Source organism: Equus przewalskii, chromosome 3 (assembly GCF_037783145.1).
Source record: "Equus przewalskii isolate Varuska chromosome 3, EquPr2, whole genome shotgun sequence".
NCBI classification, from domain to species: Eukaryota; Metazoa; Chordata; class Mammalia; order Perissodactyla; family Equidae; genus Equus; species Equus przewalskii.
In genome coordinates this window covers 53,535,173-53,556,864 of record NC_091833.1, presented here as the reverse complement: position 1 = coordinate 53,556,864, position 21,692 = coordinate 53,535,173, and the positions used below count along the sequence as shown (strand labels likewise).

The window sequence follows — 21,692 nt, the reverse complement described above, 5'->3', positions numbered from 1 at the left end:
CCTCAAAGAACACTATCAAGAGAGTGAAAAGACAATCCACAGAAGAGAGAAATATTTGCAAACCATAAATCTGATAAGAGATTAATATCCAGAATATATATAAAGAACTACAACTCAACAACAAAAACAAACCAATTAAAAAATGTGCAAAGGACTTGAATAGATATTTCTCCGAAGAAGATATACAAATGGCCATTAAGCACATGTAAAGATATTTAACATCACTAATCATTAGGGAAAAGCAAATTAAAACCACAATGAAAAACCACTTCACACCTATTAGGACCGCAATAGTATAATAAAAAATATTTGGTCTTTGTCCCAGCATCTAGGAACAAAGCTCCTAAAATCCTTGGAGTCTCCTGAATGATAAAATGTCTTTTGTATTCTAATGGTGACTTGAGGGGGCACAGGGGTGGGGGTAGGGGGGTGGGAGTAGGCGGGGTGGAAGTAGGGGATGGGGGTGGGGGAGCCAAATAATTTAAGGATGGGAGCTGGTTGCCAGAAAGACGAAGCCTTGATTACACTATTGGACCTTTCAGCCCCACTCCTGACATCTTAGGTGAGAGGGGCTGGAGACTGAGTTCAATCACCAATGGCCAGTGATTTAATCAATCATGCCTAAGTAATGAAACCTCCATTAAAACCCCTAAAGGATGGGGTTCCTTGAGCAAAATCAAGCAACTGTCTGAGAAGCCTTATCAAATTTGCTGTCTCTGCTTCACCTCATGGGTCTTGTAGAGACTAATAAAGACATTAAATTAGTTAACAAGGAAATAGGGAAAGGCAGAGAGGAGAGTTGAGGGACTCTCCCAGTAAGGTGGAAATCTTTAGATGGTTATTTTAAAATGGGATGAATAAAATGGATATTGATGGGTTGAAAAAAATGTCTTAATATAGCACTATCAAAGCTTGGATGGACAAAATGGACACCCCCCCCCCCCAGCCTTCCAACATTAAAATGGCCCAAATAAATCCTGTTCTATTTATCCCAGTTTGTAGAAATTTTAAAAACTGGAAGGCAAGGCATACAATGAGAAACCTGACCTGGAATGGCCTGGGGCAATAGGCAGATTAATCAAGGGAAAGATTGACAAAAGGGCCAGGTCCCTGGGCTAGGGACCAAAATCCTAACACAGAGAGTGGGTCAAATGGTCAGGGGATGAAGAAGAGAAGTTTCTGAGATTCCTTGATGCAGGAGCCTTAGGCACTGTGGTGCCAACACCTGTTGGTGAAGCCCTAACATGGGCTGCAATTAGAATGAAAGAATATGGAAATGTAAGAGCTGATAACAAGGTTAAGGTGAAAGTTCGAATAAAAAGTGTTATGTTTAAACAGGCTTTATGTGAAGAGATTGTCTCCTTTACCTAAATGTTTTGTGGAAATAGATATTATATCTAGTGGGGAACACTTCCCTTACCTAGAACTATAAAATCAAAACTGGAGCCAGCCCTGTGGCTGAGTGGTTAAGTTTGCATGCTCTGCTTCGGTGGCCTGGGGTTCGCCAGTTTTGATCCTGGGTACAGGCCTACACACCACTCATCAAGCCTTGCTGTGGCGGCATCCCACATAGAAGAACTGGAATGGCCTACACCTAGGATATACAACAATGTACTGGGGCTTTGGGGAGAAAAAAAAAGAGGAAGATTGGCAACAGATGTTAGCTCAGGACCAATCTTCCTCACATAAAAAAAAAAAAAGCATACCTAAAAAAAATAATAATAAAAAATAAAACCAAAACCTGCTAAGGCTTTTAATTTATATTATCAAATCATCCTATAGTAAAGCTGTTCTAATTTACAATTCCATAAGAAATGAATGTCTTGAAAAAATGAAATATCATTGAATGGAATCTTTGCCAGTATTATGGGTCAAAATTCTTCTCTTAGATAGTTAAAATTGTATAATTGGTACTTCTTTGCTTGCTGTTACCAAACCAAGCATGTTACCAACATGAAGCTGTTGCCAAACTGAAGTGGGTTTTGCTTCTTGGTGAGTTGAAACCAAAGCCTTCACCAGAAGTAGTTGTTACACAAAGTAAAATTTATTTGCAGCAAATAAAGGAGACCACGGGGAATCATTTCCAAAGCCGTGGCTCCTGGGCAAGGGAAAACAGGTACCTTTTATTTCAGATGGGGAATGAATATTCAAAAGGGAGCTTTCGTCATCACCTGCAGAGGTGGGTATTCACTCATGCAGGTGCAGTTTGAAAACATGCCTCCACGTACATTTGCATGTTATGGTAACAAGGCCTAAGCTCCTCCTGGGGCAGGGATCTCAACATTAAAATGAAGCAAAGGTAACTCTTGGGCTCTTCTCAGCCCATCTGCACAGGTGTCACTCTTGCCGCGGGGCTTGGACTGGTTCAGGGTGGTTGGTGATTGATCTCTTAACATAACTAAAAAACACCTTTGAGAAACAATTAAGTGCTTCTGAAATCTCTTTCTCTCTTTTTTTTTTAAATCTCTTTTGAGTTACTCAGGGCAGTTAGTCAGTGACAAAACTGAGACATGTGTTTTGGTCATTTGTGTTTGTTCTCTTATGAAGTACATGAAGCTATATTTGCCCTTTTTCTATTGCTGTTTCTATCTTATTGATTTAAAAGAGTGTTTATATATTAAAGTATATATATATATACACTTTATATTATTATATTTATAAATATAATAATATAAATATAATAAATATAATATACAAATATAATATATAAATAAAAATATATAAATATATATATAATATATTTATATTGTCTGTCAAATATTGAAAGTGTTTTTTCTTCCCAGATGGTTTTTAACTTTTAATTGTGTTTCAGGTAGTTATTTTTAAATCAGAAGCTTTATAACTTTGTATTTAAAACTTTCATTCATATCCTTAATCTTTCTAAGGTATCATGTTTAGGAAGACTTCCTTGTCTTATGATTAATAACCATTGTTATTGAATAAGAGGCAATTACTACCTAAGACTAACAGACTATCATCATTAGCTGAATGGAACCATAGCAGAGATCATTTACCAAAGTCTAAATACTGGACCCATATAAACAATAGAATTGCTTTTAAAAGACTTTTAAAAAATGATTATTTGTTCCTCTCTTCACTAAAAGGAACTAGTGCTCCTTGGAGAAAGGCTGATTTCAAGGGCTGGGGCAGAGAAAATACAAGATGAACCTGAAACATTTTTCCTGGTGCCAGAAAGTAAAGATGGGCTCAAAGAAAGATGTAAAAATGTCAATCTGACATAGGAGTCAGGTGTAAAGGGCTGATACTGGCCAAATCTGAGGCAATTTAAGAAGTAAAATAAATAATGATAGTAGCAGATTATGTCCCATTGAATAAAATAAGAATCTTTGAGTCCACACTGATATTAATGACAGACTGAATGAATGAATGAGGCAGAAGAAAGCTCTTCCTTACTGTAGAGTATCAACTAACAACTGTAGAAGGAACCATGAAATTAGAAAATCCTCTTTGGCAACTATCATTATCATCATCATCATCATAATTGATATAATCAACAGATACTAAAACTAGTGGATAAAGTTTGAGTTACAGGCTCTTTATGTAGTTTCCAAGTACCTCCCCCAAAGATATTTATGAATGACAGAAGGAAAAATAGTTTTACAAACACCATCTTAACCAAATAATGGAAGTTAACATCACCAGTAAAGAGGCAAATCAATGTCAGATCCCTCCTGAGACAATGCTATGAGACGACAACATTGGTTCTGCAATATTCTTGCTAAAAACACATAACTGGAATTTTCTTATGAGGAAACATCAGTCAAAGTCAGACTGAAGGACAGTTTATAAAATAACTGGCCTGTACTCTTCATAAATGTCAATGGCATGAAACACAAAGACTAAGATACTGCTCTGAATTGGAAAGAATGAAAATGAAAGAAACAAGACAACTAAACATTGCAAGGAATAACCCACAATGACAGGGACAAATTGGTTCAAACAACATTGAAGTATTGGTGCAAAGAATTTTACCTGATTTTACTTTGCCTTATCTATAATTAACATATGATAACTTAGAAAAACCTGAAAAATAGAGCAACTCTGGAATCTTCACTTCAAGACCTGTTTTAAAAATTTACAAATAGGGCTGGCCCGGTGGTGCAGTGGTTAAGTGCACATGTTCTGCTTCGGCGGCCCGGGGTTCGCAGGTTCGGATCCTGGGTGCAGACATGGCACCGCTTGGCATGTCATGTGATGGTAGGTGTCCCATGTATAAAGTAGAGGAAGACGGGCATGGATGTTAGCTCAGGGCCATTCTTCCTCAGCAAAAAGAGGATTGGCAGCAGTTAGCTCAGGGCTAATATTCCTCAAAAAAAAAAAAAAAAAACTTACAAATAGCTTTCCTCCAAATTGCAAAGCTTTAAGTGTGCTTTAATAATAGTTTGTAAACTTTCTGGTCAGATTGAAACTGTCCCTGTCATTCTCTAAATTTTGCTAAGAAAAAAAAGGATGGATTTTATTTTTCCAACCTGGGGAATTCCTTTAAAATAGTCTATTAATAATAATTTAAAAACTCTCATTTCACAGGTGAAATACTTAAGGAACTATGTAATACACTTTTATGATCAGAAATGTCATTGTCCATATCATTTCCCAAACTCTCAGAAGATAAAATGAGACAATCTAGTATAAAATCAGAACAAGCTAACATTTCTGAAAAGCATAACCTCTCTTCACCTAAAGTTTTACCTCAACACAATAATACAACCTCTCCTCAAAATCCCCATAAACTCTCACCATGTGAAATTTTTAGAGGACCCCTCATGAAACTTGGCTTGACTCCTACTGTGACAGATTCCTCCTTGGCACATTCCAATATTGCCAAGTATTTTCAAAATATCGTTTTCCCAGTATATGTCCAACAGGTACAAGACACATTTCCAGAAGGAATATTACCAGACATACTCCCCTTTGATGTAACACCAGGAGCTGAAGAAGAGACATCAACAGAAGTCAGCCTTAGAACATACTAGAAAGGAACATTTCAGATCCTAAATACGTTTTCTAAGATGTAACGCATACTCCTGTGGGAATGTGCTTCCCAGCTGTATTAGTTTGCTAGGGCTACCATAACAAAATACCTCAGACTGGGTGGCTTAAACAATAGAAATTTATTTCTCACAGTTCTGGAGGCTAGACGTCCAAGATTAAGGGGCCAGCTGGACTGTTTTTTCTGAGGCCTCTCCTTGGCTTGCAGATGGCTGCCTTCTTGCTGTATTTTCATGTGGTCTTTCCTCTGTGTGCAAACATTCTTGGTGTCTTTTTGCGTATCCAGATTTCCTCTTCTTATCAGGACATCAGTCATTTGGATTCGGTTCACCCTAATGACCTCATCTTAACCTAATTACCTCTTAAAAGACCCTACCTGGAAATACAGTCACAGACTGAGGTTCTGTTGGTTAGGGCTTCAATATCAGCATTTTGCGGGGGACACAATTCAGGCTACACCACCAGCCCCGTGTGTTTAGGATCCCAGATGTGTGGTTCCACTAGAGATCTGATCCTGAGGCTTGCTAAATGGTCTCCAGAAGCAGATGGCTTCCAGAAGCAGAAAGCTTTCTCCAAACATTCTATGTGTCAAGAAGATGGCATCAGGTATTGTCAAAGATAAACAAAGTTGGACATTAATTAAAATGATAAAAACAGATTTTATTTAGTAACTACTGCCATAGGGGAAAGAGCTGCGCTCCATTCCAGTCTGTGCAGAGGTGACTGGGCGTTTTAGAAGGAGAATGAAGGAGTAGGGAGGGAAAGCAAGTTGGGGCTTGAGCAGAGGCAAGGAAGTGAAAAATTTCCAAAAAACGGTATGAGGGTTGATCAGTGTAAATGGGATTAGACCATCTTTGTCTGCTAACTAGCTTTTATTGAAATTAGACTTCTACCCTCCCAAAGAGACTGGGAGACAGAGACCCTATTCTTTCCAACGATTACATTTCAAAGGAATAGTTTTCAGATCCTTGAAAAAGACACTCTTGGGTTGTAGGAGATACAAATACATCTCAAAGGGACAGAGGAAGAATTTATAATTATAAGCCCTTTTTAATAACTGCTGTAAGAAAGGGAGGTCAGGAGCCTATCGTCAGGTGTTGCTAGAACAAACAGTACATTCCTTTGGCAGCCCTGAGCTTTTCTAGACAGTAACTCAGTTGGGTCTGGATTGCCCCACGGAAAGACCTTAGGCTGCTAGAAGCTATATTAAAGTTTGGTCAAGTTCCCTACTGCAGGGGTTTGAATGCAGTGTTCATGCTGAGAGTTTTTGCTGTTCTCAAAGGTGTTAGTCAGCCAAATCCTTATTTCCTAGAGAAGCCAAGTTGTAAATTGGAGTTCCATTCTGGAAACCCATTTCATACTACAAACATCAAAACTGATGAGTAAATGAAGAAAGAAGAAAACAAACGCAAATCTTTGCTTTTATAAACATGAATTAAATGAATACAATATATAATTCATAAGTAGAGAAAATGTTGGAAGCATTTACCGTGTGAGGCATACCGCTAAGAGGTTGCCACCTCAGTGGTTCCCAAACCGCAATCTTAGGAATCACCTAACATTTATATTTATTCGATTTTATTCAGATTTTGTTTATTATTTTAAAATAATGTATACCATCACATGACACAAATTTTACCAGTTAGGTATGCAGTGGTATGTCTCCCTAGCATTTCTGTCCCCCAGGCCCCCAGCACCTCTTGCGCACCTTTTAAAAATTGCTTCCTAGGCCCTAGGTTAGAGCTAATGAAACAGAATCACCACAGATGAGGCCCACACATTGGCATTTTTTTAAAAAGTGGTTCTGATAGTCTTCAGGTTTGTAAACTACTGCTTTACAGGAGATTATAAGATAAGTGCTTTCACTATTCAAATTTTAGAGATGAGGAAACTGAAGTTACCTCATAGAGTGGGCCCCCACTCCAGTATGACTGATGTTCTTATGGAAAGAATGCCACATAAAGAGACAGATATGCACACAGGGAGAACCACGTGAACACGAAGGCAGAGACGGAGTGATGCAGCTACAAGCCAAACAATGCTGGGTTGCAGCAAGCTGTCAGAAGCTAGGAAAGAAGCTCGAAACAGACCCTCTCTCCTCATCCTCAGAAAGAACCAACCCTGCCCTGCTGAGTTCGAACTGCCAGGCTCCAGAACGGTGAGACAATGAATCTCTGCTGTTTAAGCCACCCAATTTATTTATTTTATTTTATTTTTTTGAGGAAGATTAGCCCTGAGCTAACATCCACCACCAGTCCTCCTCTTTTTGCTGAGGAAGATTGGCCCTGAGCTAACGTCTGTACCCATCTTCCTCTACTTTGTATGTGGGATGCTGCCACAGCACAGCTTGATAAGCAGGGCGTAGTTCCACACCGGGGATCCGAACCTGTGAACCCCGGGCTGCTGAAGCGGAGCGTGCAAACTTAACCACTACACCACCAGGCCAGCCTCAAGCCACCCTTTTTATTGTACTTTGTTAAGATAGCCCTAGGAAATTGATACATTTCCCAAAATAGCAAATTACTTTGCTGCGTAAAAGCCTCACTATCTAATCCACCTAACCTACTGCCCTGAACCACAGTTTTTTCTCCACTCCCTGCCAAGATAATGCTCTTTCTCTACTGAACTTCATTTACTCATATCCCTGTGTTAGTCTGTTCAGGCTGCTATAACAGAACACCAGAGGGGGCTGACCTGGTGGTGCAGCAGTTGAGTTCTCATGTTCTGCTTTGCTGGCCTGGGGTTCACTGGTATGGATCCTGGGTGCAGATCTATGTACTGCTTGGCAAGCCATGCTGTGGCAGGCATCCCACATATAAAGTAGAGGAAGATGGGCATGGATGTTAGCTCAGGGCCAGACTTCCTCAGCAAAAAAGAGGAGGATTGGCAGCAGATGTTAGCTCAGGGCTAATCTTCCTCAAAAAAACAAAAAAAACACCATAAATGAGTGGGCTTATTAATAAAAAACATTTATTCCTCACAGTTCTGGAGGCTGGGAAGTCCAAGAAGATGGCACCAGCAGATATGGTGTCTGATAAGGGCTTCTTTTCACCGTAACCTTATATGGCAGCAGGAGTGGGTTGGTTTTCTGAGGTCTCTTTTATAAGGGCACTGGTTCCAGTCTTGAGGGCTCTGCTTTCATGACTCAGTCAGCTCCCAAAGGCCCCCACCTCTTAATACCATCTCCTGGGGGTTAGTATTTCAAAATATGAATTTTGGGGGGATACAAACATTCTACCATAGCAATTCCTTTCATGTCTCCTTTCTTTTCTACAAATCTACATCCCACCTATTGGAGTTCCAGTTTCTCTTGAATCCTTCTCCATTGTAGAAAGTTATTTTTACTCCTACAGAATTTTTTTTTGTCAATATAAACCATTTTGCTAGAATGTGAGCTTCGTATGTATAGAGATTACTTATCTGTCTCTCCAGCCTCACTTTATTTTCAATCCCTGGAATAGTGCCTAGATCAAAGTCGACATTCAATAAGTATCTGTGGAACGAATACATTTTGGTACTTAATTGCCGACTGCTAGGCATTGTTAGGCGTTTCTTGGGTTTTTTTTTCTTTTCTCAATAAGATTCTAAGTTCTGGGAGGGCAGGAATCCTGACTTATACTTTCCTTGTATTCATGAATTCACAATTATTGAATATCTGCTTTAAATCAGGTACCATGCTAGCTTCTGAAAGTATGTTGAGTAACAAAATAGTTATAGCGTCTGCCCTAATGGAATTTATTATCTAGTTGGAGACAGAAACATTAAAGACATAATTTTGGCTGGCCCTGGGGCCAAGTGGTTAAGTTCGCGCGCTCCACTTTGGCCACCCAGGGTTTCGCTGGTTCGGATCCTGGGCGCAGACATGGCACTGCTCATCAGGCCATGCTGAGGCGGCATCCCATATGCCACAACTAGAAGGACCCACAACTAAAATATACAACTATGTACAGGGGGAATTTGGGGAGAAAAATCAGAAAGGAAAAAAAAGGCAATCTCTTATATGATGAAATAATTACAATTCTGATGAGCACTTTGTAGGAAAAATACAGGGAGCTAGACGGAAGGGTAACTAAGGTAGCTACCCCCCCTAGTGTTGGGATCAGGAAAGCCTTCTCAAGGACCTGCGCGCTTCAGAGGAAGAGAGGTGAGGAAAGAACAAGTGCCAGGCAAAGGAACATCTTGTATGGAAGCGCTGATCAAAATGTGGGGAAAGGCTACCTGAGCTGAGAGAGAAAATTCAGGTATATTTTGGAATGTTATTTTGAGTCAACTGTGAACTGTTTCTTTGTTCTGGGAAATCACCTGATTGGACCCTTTAATTACACAAACGTAGAGCAAGTACTTACCCTTTGTTTTTAGGAGAAAACTGAAAGAAAAACAAGAACATAGATGTTTTAGACATAAGTCTTAATCAGTGTTATGTTTGGACTCTAACTAGCTGTATATAGTTGACCATTACTACACACTGAGACTCATTTGCTTCTATGTTGAGAAATGTTTCTTGACTTTATTTATACCCAGAGTTCATGGTGCAGCAAAGGAGGTTTACCTTTGAACAGGTGAGTGAGGGCTGATTCAAGAATTACTTGCAGGAGAACCAGAGCTCTTGCCCCAGAGCCTCCATGTTCTGCTAGAAGAGACAATAATGAGGAATGGGACTGGGATTGGCACAACCCAATCTATACTGGATTGTTGATATCTTACACATGACTGTAAGACAATAAGCCAAAATATGCTGATGCTTGCTTTCAAAATGACTGCTCCAGTAGCAGAGTGAAAAATGGATTGGAAGGGGCAAAAGTGGATTCATTCTAGATTATTCTATATTTATGGACCTCCTTAGTTAATTTCTTTGCATGCACTGGACCATTTTATTTTTTTCTAAACCTTCAAGATTTATCATAAAATCTGGCATGTACATAGTATGCCATCCATATTTGCTTATTGAATGAATGGACTTCTTCATTAGGAGATTACTAAAAAAGTCATTGTATAGAGTATGGAGTAAGACATCCCAGGATCACCAGAATTTGGAAATAGAACATCCTTTGAGAATGAAAATAATGTATATATTTATTTCTTTGCTCACCATTTCTTTTATTGATTACTTATCCTCATCTTTTTCCAAAGACGATTTAAGGGGATGAATGAAACTATGCATAATGAGTCATTTGTAGCAATAAACTAGATGAGAAAAAGCTGGTAAATATGTTGCTGAAGAGATGTGAGGAACACCCATGAAAGCGCCTAGAGTAGATTTCCCAGAAGGAGGACCAGAATATGACTAACATGCAAGGAACTTGTGACCTCATTGACTATTAAGAAACCTGTTAAAGAAGGAAGACAGGAGTCCAGGTGGAATCAAGAAAAAGAGAGAAACCAGAGAGGCTGACTTGGGCAGTAATGTACCTTGACCAGGAGAGGCCAGGACAGTGGCCACTCATCCTTTAGCCACACAGCAGTGATCCTGCTATGGGTTTCCATGGCCTTGGATGAAAGAGCCCTCCACACTATACAGCTCTCTTGCCCTCTTTTCTTTTGATTGTGAATTTGGCCTTCCATCTGTAGGAGGTTCAGAATATGTCACCCCAAAATATGCCACTTTGGCATATCAATTATTTTGAATTAAAAGTATTTGGGAAACAGCTGGTACAGGAAGGACACTCTGAACTTTCTTTCTTCCCCTGAAAGAAGGAGATAAATCTCCATGGGAAAGGTACGCTCCCTGTACCGGGAAGGTAGAAGACATCCTTATCAACAGACATAGGGAATTTTAGGGCCAAGAAGCCTGTATAAATGAACCTTGTTACTTCACCATTTTACTAACCCAAGCCCAAACCTGTTTGTCTTGTCAGTTTTTCACAAATTTATTGCTTTCTTGTCTAACAGGTATAAAAGCTTCCTGCTTTGGTCACCTCTTTGAGTCTCCTATCTTTGTGGGGTTCCCATACACATGTACAAAATTAAATTTGTTTTTCTCCTGTTAATCTGTTTTTTATTATGATGAGGGCGGTCTCAGCCAAGAACCTAGAAGGGTAGAGGGAAAATCATTTTTCTCCCTTACACATCCCTTTGACACAGTGAAGGAGGAGGCACTATATTTTGAAGATGTTCTGGTTACTAGAAAAATATATATAACACCATATATAGCACTTGGCATTCTGACTCGTAGCTCAGTCTCCTGTGAATTCGATTATTATGAACTGGCTACAAAAGCTTGACTAAATCAAGTTTTTCATCTTAAAACCAAGGGCCATTTTGGCCATCTCAGATGGAGGTAATCCCACTAAGATAGTGGTGCCCCCTGTTTCTGATACTCTGTCTCACCCTCTCTGACCCCATAGGAATTCTATAGAAGGAACCTGCCTCATAAGGGGGGCTCATTCCCAGACAGTCTTGCAGAATCTCTGCTGCAGAGTAATTTGCATGGCTTGTGGCTTTAGGAGTTCTGGGGAGACTGGACATTGTATTTTCCAGTTAGGAGTCGTGAAGAAAATGCTCCCCGGACGCACTTTTAGAAAGGCAGGTCGATAGGAAAATCTAAGAGGCTGAGACTTCAGCCAACAGCAAGCAAGCTGATTTCTCCTTAATTCATCTACAACACTTGTGTAAGTGAACCCTCTGCTTTGTAAGGTCTTTAATGACAGACTCGTAGGCTGGGCTTTCCCTGGTCCCAAAGAATACTTCCTCTGGCTTCAAATTCATCAGAACCATGTCACCATCTTCCTGGGATGCTCACACCAGAGAATTTTCAGATCTTTAAGATGTCTGCATACCCTAATTTAAGAAATATTGAATTACAGAGTGGATGGCCACTACTTACTCACAGAGGACTTATGGACCCTCGAGAACATGTCTGTGTTCCCTCTGGGTCCCAGGGACTCCACTTTGAGGAGCACTGGGGAGAAAATTGTCTTCACCTGTTTCCTCACAGACAAGGTTGGGTTACCAGTTTTCTCTGCATATGTGTTGAGGTCCTGCCCAAAATGTTAGTCCTCTTGAGAACAATACCTGATGGCCTTAAATGTAAGTGGAACAAAAAAGTTTATGTTTGTTAGAATAACAATAGGAATAATGGAAATAATTGAAGCATAGAAATCAGCTTTAAGTGCTTGGCCCCTCTATCTCTTTCAAGCTTTGCTCAACTAAACTCTGGTTGATGTGGCGAGTGTTTTTCTTCAGGACCCCAGGGAGAGGATACTAGGAGGAGACAAGTGAAGAGTATTGGCTGAAGCATTATAAATAACAGGAGTGTGTTCTAACAGTCGCCGTGGTAGTCGAAGAGATTTTATTTTTAACAGAGGCCAGAGTACAGTGAAGCTACTAATTAGCCAGCAGATTGTTTTCTTTTTAATTGTTGTTGTCAGCTAGTTGCTGTCGGCTCAAAATGCAGAAGTAAACTTTAGCACTGTATATTACAGGGCAGTGACAGCAATCCATTAAATAAAAGCAACTCTCATGATTTGAAAAGGTTTTTCACTTATGAGCTTACAGAATGAAAGACTCCAAGACTAATTCTGGGATAAATTCAGCTGTTCTCTTTAACTATTAATCTACTTATTTTTATTCTGATTTAGTGAAGGGAAGATATGCCCCTAAATAATATTCAAAATACCCGTTTCCATTTGTTACTGCTTGTCGAAATATTTAATTCAGAGCTGCATTTGGTCTTTTAAAATTTTTATTTTTAAAAGTTTTTTATTTTCCCTGAAATGTGAATACTTTAAGGACAGAAGACAGAAAATCAATCTCTATGACAAGTTTGCCAACCATGAATGAATTTCAGTGTGTGATTGATTACACCATTAGAGAATTACAAATCATGAAGTCATGCCTGGAATCACCAAACCACCAAGACCTGTGTACATGTATATATACGTGTGTGCATGCATGTAGACATGGGGCAGTACTTTCAACAGAGAGAGAGGGACTTTACCCAGGCTCAGGTAAGTTCAGAAGGTTAGATGTAGTATCAGCATCCGAGCAAAACATGGCTTTTATCCAGGAAATTTAAATATAAGGTCAATCTTAAAAACCTGTTAAAGGTTTTAGTGATTATTATAATAATGTAATGATTCTTCCAAAATTGGAGGAATATTTTGGGAAATTGCTAAGTGATGTAAAAGTGGATATTACTGGGGATAAAGTGATCACAACTACCCGAGGAAGAAGACCCTCCCTAAGTGAGTTGTTTCTTAATGGAAATTTTGCCAATGTTTTTATTATTCTCCAACCTTATTCTCCTTTGTCATCATCTCTCCTCCCTTCCCCAGCGGTGCCAAAGTCTATGGTGGGGTCTTCTGTCTTAGTATTGTCCTAGGGACAGAGGGCACTTGGCCATCAAATTCCTTCTCTAATCTTTCTAACAACAACAACAACAAAGGGCAGGAAGAAAGAAAATAAAAAACAGAAGAGAAAAGAAAACTTATTTCTTCATAAGATCCAGCTCCTAGGAACACTGAAAGTTCTAAAGCTTTGGTAGTGATGGGGTAATAGAATTCCCCGTGGAAGAAATTCAAATACCTACTGAAAGGGGCCGACCCATGGAGTAGTGGTTAAGTCCAGCACACTTTGCTTCAGTGGTCCAGGTTTGGATCCTGGGAGCCGACCTACACCACAAGTCACGCCATGTTGTGGTGGTGACCCACATACAATATAGAAGAAGACTGGCACAAATGTTAGCTCAGGGCTAATTTTCCTCAAGTGAAAAAAGAGGAAGATTGGCAACAGATGTTAGCTCAGGGCAAATCTTCCTCACACACACACAAAATACCCTATTGAAAGAGGCTAGGCAGGTAGTGAAAATGAGAAAGTAGCTGGGGTTAAGAAACACTTTGATAAGTATTTAGGTGCAAAGTACATTTCATTTTCCTCTTAACTATTCTATAGGAAATGCATCAATGCCATGGTGATGATAAAAGACCACAAGACAGATAGAGACAGAGTACCCTGGAGAGGTTATGTCCTGTGGGAATGAGAGCTCAGTGTTGCCTGATTATAACAGAATCCAGAAATTTTAATTTTAATGTAAATATTTTAATGTGTGGGTGATCAATTCAAATTTTCTAAAACGCATTGCATGGGTCCTTGTGAAGGCCCTGCAGTTTCCGACTGCTGATTTACAAATAATAAGTGGATAAATGGAATGGGAAGAGGACAGCCTGGGCTTTCTGGTCAGAGGCTTCCCTTTCCTCTGTGTGCACCTTCCTTGAAGCTGTATTCTTGCCCTTCGGGGACATTCTGTTCAATTCAGCAAGTGTGCAATGAGTCTATCACTGTATTGTAACAGTTTGTTCTGGGATGAAAAATTTTCACCACTAGTTCTCACTACTGCTTTAGAGACTTGATATAGCAGATTTCAATATCAGGTCCTATGACAGTGGCCCAAATCAGACTGTATATTAGAATCTGTGGGACCACATCCTAGATCTAAAAGTACGGTTCTAAGCCCATCCATAAAGAAAAAGTTGGGGGTGTCAAAATCATCCTTGAAAAATTCCCTAGGAATGCTCCATCATGGAGACCAATAGACTACCTCTCACCATGTCAGTTTTCCCTCTGATAATGGAATAGATTCATTGCTTCCTGGACTGAGCACAGATGAAGTGCTTGGCTTTTAGGGCTGAGCAGTTAGAAAATATGCACTCTAGCTTTAAACACTAGAATCACACTCAGTGGGGGAAATGGTCACACTTTGAGAGACCCCAGGAAGTGAGACCTCTTGAAGCAAAAGCAGATTTATGTTTCCCATCTCAAAATGCTCCCGGAGTGGAATAGCCACTATTTCATTTTCACTCTTTTCATTTTTTCAATCATATAATTTAATTCACATAAGTTAAATGAGGAATGAAGAATGAGGCATGAGGTATTAGGCAACTCCACTGTAAATAATGTGCCTCCATGAGTCATTATTTTTTTGTTGGAGAAATACTTTCATGTAGATCAGTAGTTCTCAAAGAACAGCCCAGGAACTCCTGGAGGTCCCTAAACCCTTTCAGGGGTTGCACGAAGTCACAACTATTTTTGTAGTAATGCTTAGATGTTATTTTCTCTTTTTGCCCTCGCTCTCTCACATGTGGGATTGAGGGTCTTTTTGATGTGTGCACCTGGAAAGTCTACAGTCTTCAGTTACTTAACCAAACACTAATCTAGTTGTTGCTGTGAAATTACTTTGTAGATGTGATGAAAGTGCATAGTCAGTTAACGTGAATAAGGGAGATTATCCTAGATAATCTGGGTGAGTCTGAGTCAGTGAGTCCAAAAGCCTTCCAAGCAGAGCTGAGGCTTCTGTGAAGAGGAGGAAATTCGACCTTTGGACTGGAGCTTCTTGTGCCTGAGGGTTTTCACTTGCCCTTCCTGATGGCCTGTCCTGTGGATTTCAGACTTGCCTAGTCAGCCCCTACAATAGCATAAGCAATTCCTTGTGGTAAATCTCTTAGGATATATGTTCCACTGTTCTGCTTCGGTTTAACCCTGACAGAGATTTTGGTAGCAGAAGTGGTTGTAGAGGAATAAAATCTTAAGGATGAGTTTTCTGGAGTTGTTTTTCTAATCTGATTAGATTTAAAGGCACTAAGGCCTCTTTTTTCAGTGGTTAAGAGGGCCCTGGTAGTCCATGTCCTGATATGGTATGAGATATGCAGAGTATGGCCATTGGATACTCCTAATCAATCTCAATAGAAGGCTACGCTCTGGGTCACCATGTCTTTGCTATTTTACAACATTTGTGTCAACCTAAGGCATATAATGAGATTGTCTGGTTACTCCTAACTGCACTCCAGTAGTAGGGAAAGAAAAGGGTGAGCTCGGGGTTTCAAATTTTCAGATTGAACTCCACATAATTGACCTGAAACCTTCTATTTCAGCCCTGAAAGAAACTCTTATCTCCTATAGTCATGGGTGAAGATTTCTGAAAACCAAACCTAGAGTCTCCTCCTGCGAGTGGCTGAATGACAACACAAAAGTAAGAACATTGATGGGTAAGGAACAGGATCCTGAAAACTGGCATGGGGACGTATGGACAGATATTGATGAAGCTGGGGCCATTGAACCTCTAACTTCTGCTGAGTCATCTTTGCCAGTAGAAGCAGCTCTCCACCTCTGCCTGAAGAAGTTAGCCCTCCTTTGCCTGAAGAACCTGTAATGGCCTCCCCTGAGGTACTTGCCTGGCAAGACACTGCTGATTCTCCTGAGGACCTGCCTCCACCGTCTTTGCTTCTAGACCTGTAACCTAACTCAAGTCCCAGCAGGCTCTGAAAGGGGAGGGACAAAGTGTGACCCATGAGGAGGTGCACTATGCTCCAAAAGAACTGGGCATGCTTTTTCCAATTTATACAGGCAGAAATCTGGGGAATATGTGTGGGAGTGGATATTAAGAGTGTGGGATACTTGGTATACTGCAGAGGAAAGTATCCAAAGGCTTAGGAAGATTGGAATGTTAGAGTGGATTTGTCATGTAAGACCTGATCACTCGCCTTGGGAAAGTCCAAAGATACAACTTTTACCTCAACTGTGAGAAATAAATTGTGAGGGGAGTCCCAGAATCCTTGAAGAGCTCTAGGGTTGTTCTTCTCGGTAGGTCGGAATTTACAGTGAGAACCGCTACCACCGAACTGGGATCTCTAAATGCTGTGGGGATAATGGGACTCCAGGAAGCCAGGGCCAAGTGGCTGCACTTAATTGCCAAAGACAAGGAAAGTATGATGACTGAAGTGGAGAGCAGAGTCAAAGTAGTAATCAGAATAGTCTGACTCGAAGAAACCTGTGGTGTTGACTAACTGATCAAAAGAAATAGATGGGCAGTCTACTAAATTCTCAGTTGTAGTCTGTGCAAGGGGAAGAGACATAGGTTTAGTCAACAGAAGTCCAACTTGAATCACGACATATAGTCAGTCTCTCAGTTAATTCCCAAACTTGAGCCAGTTTACAGACCCAGAACCACTTAAAGATGGGGAGGCTGTGTCCCCTTGAGGACTGCCCAAGTTCTGTACTGTTAAGCTGCTTCCCAGTCTTCCACAAAGGGAACTATAGCCATTTACCGGAGTGTGCATTGAAGAAAGGGAAATAATCAGACTTTTCAGGGACTACTGGACACTGTTTCTGAATTGGCACTAACACCCAGAGACAGAAAATGTCACTCTGGTCTGTCAGTGAAAATAGGAACTTCTGGATGTTAGGCGAAAAATGGAGTTTTAGCTCAGGTCCATCTAACAGTGGGCCCAATGAGTCCCTGAGTCCATCCTGCAGTTATTTCCTCCATTCTGGAAAGTATAATTGGAATAGACATACTCAGCAACTGGAGGGATCCCCCTGTTGGATCCATAACCTGTGGAGTGAGGCATTTGGATGAGAGATCAGGATAGGTGTGCAGAGGCAAGGTGGGTGGGGTGGGATAGGGGCATTGTGATGTGATCAAAGACCCAGAGAAGAGGAAATCCTGCAGAAACCAGGTGATGGTGAGAAAGATTTTGTTGGAATGTTATGGAAGTTCAAGTTGGAGTGCTTCGAGATCTAGCCTAAGATGTTAGATAATTGGACTTTGTGATCATTAGGGAGTCATTGCTGGCTTTGGACAATAGTGTGGCATGAAGTAAAATTTTGCACAGGTAGACAAGGCGTAGAATAATGGGAAGGCAGTTACAGATGAGTGATGGGGTTCCTGATATTAAGCGGTTTATAGTGGTATGATGATGAAGCAAATACACAAATCAAGGTGGGATATGATGGCCCAAGAAAGGTGCGAAATTTGAGAAAAGAGAGGTCTCACAGAAGGACTGCAGACAGGAAATGCAAAACATATCTGTTTAACAAAATGCTTCAGCAGGCTGCTTCACCCCAAGCTTTCTCAGTTCTACCCTACCTCTTAAATTAAATCAATATTTGTCCTTTGGCTCCAACTATGGCATCTTTTTGCCATAGTCATCTATTCATCAGAGTATTGACATTTGCTCAAAGCTTTTTAGCCTGAACTCCTCTCTTCACATTACCCACAATTGCTGTCAAAGCAGGGGTATGAAGAGATGCAAATAGTACAATGAGTCCTTAGGTAGTGCTAGCTCTTCAGAATCAATTCTTTTTGTGTTGGCTCTGAAACTTACCTGGACTCTCACGGCCTTTTCTTATCAGTTAAATGTAAAACTCCCCTCTTTGTCTATACTCTAAGGGCTTGCTATTCAAGGCGTAGTCTGTAGACCAACGACATCAGCATCACCTGGGACCTCCTTGAAATGCAGAATCTCAGGCCCCATCCCACCCTACTGACTAAGAATCTGCATTGTAACAAGAGCCCCAAGGACTCCTATCCACATTAAAGTCTGAGGAGCTCTGGAGTAGATGCTGATCCCTTGTCTTCATTCTCCAGTACAACTTCATTTGGCCTCAGATGTTGACAAGGAGTCATGCATGCACTTGACAGTGAATTTTGTCAAAGAATCCAATATTCTAGGACATTATGTAAGCATAAGGGAACCATGTGATTTATCACTCAAACCAGGACATTTTCAAGAGTGAAAGGGAGTGCTAAAATATATGCCAAGTGAACAGCTGAAAAACAAAATTGTCTTGAACAACATCATTCTTGAGCATTCACTATCACCTAAATTTTAAGCTGTGAAACTGAATAAAGGAAACCTTGTTTAAAATGGAGTCAAGAGGCCAGAAGGGGGAGCTCTCACCCACTACCACTCCAGGTCAATTACAGGAGAACTCATCAATTACAGACCCCAACAGTAAAGAAGTCCTCAACAGGAAAAATCTCAATTACAGACCCCAACAGGAAGAGATGTATGCTGCATCCCCAAGAGATCCACTATTCCAGTAACTCAGCCAATGAGAAACCGTCACCAACCTGAACTTACTTTCCGCCCGCTGACTTTTGGTCTAAACAAGTTCTCTCAATTTCCTCCTTTTTCTCTATAAAATGGCATTCTGCCCCTTTGCTTGCTGGACTTGCTTATGGCTTTTTGCTATAGATTGCTTGTCCTGAATTGCAATTCCCCTGCTATTCTCAAATAAACCCATTTTGCTGGTGAAATAGCTGGCTGTTTTATTTCTCTACGTCAACAAAATATATAATCTCAAATCCCAAAAACAACCTCTCCAGGTAGGTGTTATTATCCCCAGTTTACAGAGATGAGAAGCTAGCGGGTTGAATTGTAGCCACCCAAAAGATATGCCCAAATCCCAACCTGTGAATGTGACCTTGTTTGGAAAAAAGTTCTTTGCAGATTAAGTATAATTAAGTGGAGGATCTCGAGATGAGATTATCCTGGATCAGGGTGGGTCCTTACTCCAGGATGGTAAGTGTCTTGATAAGAGAAGAGAGATAGGAAGAAAGTCATGTGAAGACTGAGGCAGTGAGTGGAGTTACGCTGCTACAAGCTGAGAAACGCGGGGAGCCACCAGAAGCTGCAACAAGGAAGGAAAGATTCTGCCCTAGAGCCTTTGGAGGGAGCTTGGCCCTGCGGACACCTTGATTTCAGACTTCTGGCCTCCAGAACCAAGACAATAAATTTCTGTTTTTGTGTTGTTGTTTTTTTTAAATTTAACCAACTCCCTTCTTGAGCATTTAGGCTATTGACCATTTTTCACTATTTTTTTCAAAGATTGGCATCTGAGCTAACAAGTGTTGCCAATCTTTTTTTTTTTCCTGCTTTTTCTCCCCCCCCCCACCCCAGTATATAGTTGTATATTTTAGTTATGAGTCCTTCTAGTTGTGGCATGTGGGATGCCGCCTCAACATGGCCTGTTGAGCAGTGGGTGTCTGTGCCCAGGATCTGAACCTGCCAAACTCTGGGCTGCCGAAGTGAATCGCAGAACTTATCCACTCGGCCACTGGGCCAGCACCAAATTTCTGTTTAAGTCATTAAGTTTGTGGTAATTTGTTAGGGCAGCCCTAGGAAACTAACACAGTAAGTGAAGGGAGTCCTAACTGCAGGAAGGGAGAGAGGATCCTGCCTCGGTTTAACTGAAAGAGCCTCAAGGGGTAGGGTGAAGTGAGTGAAAGGGAGCACTGGGACCATGGCTGTTTTTTCTTTTCCTTCTCCCTCTGTCATCATGCAAATGTGGGCCTATCTTGGCTCTCTTGTGTTTTAGGCGAGAAAAAGATGGAGAGCTTCCATACTTGTGCCAGGTTCCTTCTGATCTCTGCACAGAGCTTTGTTTACAAAGCAGACTTATGCTCATAATCACATCTGACTCTAAAAAGAATCCATTTTACTGATGAGAAAGCTGAAGCACAGAAGGACTAAATAAATTGCTCAAGCTTCTAAGTGTCTGAGTTGGAGTGAATCTAAGACTCCAAATTCCATGTTATTACCATTCCACCATTCTGTTGTGGGACAAGAATTCTTCCAGGATAGTGAAAAAAACAAAAAACCCAAAACCAGCCCATGGAGTTTGGTGATGAGCAACGGAAATCACTGGAGATTGTGGGCACTCAGCACCTGTGTCTGGATGGGCAGAAAGAAGCTGTCTTTACACAAAGTTGCCTGTACTGGGACTGCGTTGGGTAAACTTTGGGACCATCATTTAGCACTCCTTAGTCATCTTGCTTTGAGCAAATAAAAGGAGGGTAAGACTTTTGCCTGAATGTATAGTGTTAAATGAGTGATTATAATCTTTGAAGTTTTGTGCTAAATATGTGTTTGTTCTCAGCAAAGACTTAAGACAGATTTTGGCAATGGTGTTTTCCTTGTTTTTGTAAACTGGCAGACCATACATAGGTTAAATTTTGAGAAGCCAAGTGTCTGAAACTGCTTCATGCATAACTTGGTTTTTATGACCAAGTTATAATTATTTTCCCTTCTTGGTGGGGGAGGGGGTTTGTCATACCCACCTGGCAGGACGTGCAGAGGACAATATTTACATTCTTTGAGGAGGGCTTCTCTCCTCCCGTCCCCTCTCCACTTCCTCACACCCTGGGCAAGGGCAGTTTCTTCGCGGTATTTGCTATCCACACTGTTTCAATTCGGTTTGCTGGCCCTCCCAGTCTTTCCAGATTGAAATAACACCTGAAAGAGGCCCGTACGAGATTTTGGTCCCATTCAATGATCTGGAAACCCTGGGCAGCCTGATTTTCTTATCTACTACATCAACATCCTTTCTCATGCTCATTCTAAAAAACAGATCAAGTCTCTAAGAGACATGAACTGCAGTGAAGTAAATACCCGTACAGGGTTTTGCCCTTCCTTGTTCTAATAAGGGCGGGCAAGGCAGCAGCGCGGGGACTGAATACCCAGGCGGCGCGCGTCCGCTCCGTGAAGGCTTGAGCGGGCCCGGCGTTTTCTGCAGCTTCTGCGTGCTGAGTGGTAAGGGATGCTGTGGTGAGAAACTTCACCCAGGAAGACCGCATCCTCAGCCGAAGGATTTCTGTGTCAGGGAGATGGCGGCTGAGTACAGTGGGCGACCCGCGGAGAAAGCTTGCTACCCGCGGGATAAGCAAGATAAAGGCCCCAGGCTCCGTGTGGGAGGGAAAGGAGGGAGGCGCGTGAGACCTGGAAGCGGCGTAACCGGCAGCTCAGCAGCGCTCCGAGTGTGTCCTCCTCCTTGAAAGCCCTTCCAAGAGGCCGTTTTACACTCACGCAAACAAGACCTTCTCAAGCGTCGCGGACACGTCAATAGTTCTCTTTGGGGGTAAAGAAAATGTTAGCGTTTTACAGATGAAAACTCAGCTCCCTACAGGA

General features: G+C 41.1%; 1 protein-coding gene across 4 annotated transcripts in view; it reads left to right on the top strand.

Moving 5' to 3' along the window:
* Nucleotides 1-21,192: 21,192 nt before the first annotated feature.
* GPAT3 (glycerol-3-phosphate acyltransferase 3) overlaps nucleotides 21,193-21,692 on the top strand; it is a 54,280-nt gene continuing 53,780 nt past the window's right edge. The window contains exon 1 of one of the 4 annotated variants that reach the window (XM_070612703.1): nucleotides 21,193-21,317. The gene's annotated coding sequence lies outside the window, so the exon portion shown is untranslated. Of the gene's footprint in view, nucleotides 21,318-21,503; nucleotides 21,643-21,692 lie in introns of those variants that run through there. The other 3 variants (XM_008517202.2, XM_008517201.2, XM_070612702.1) reach the window with 3 other exon arrangements.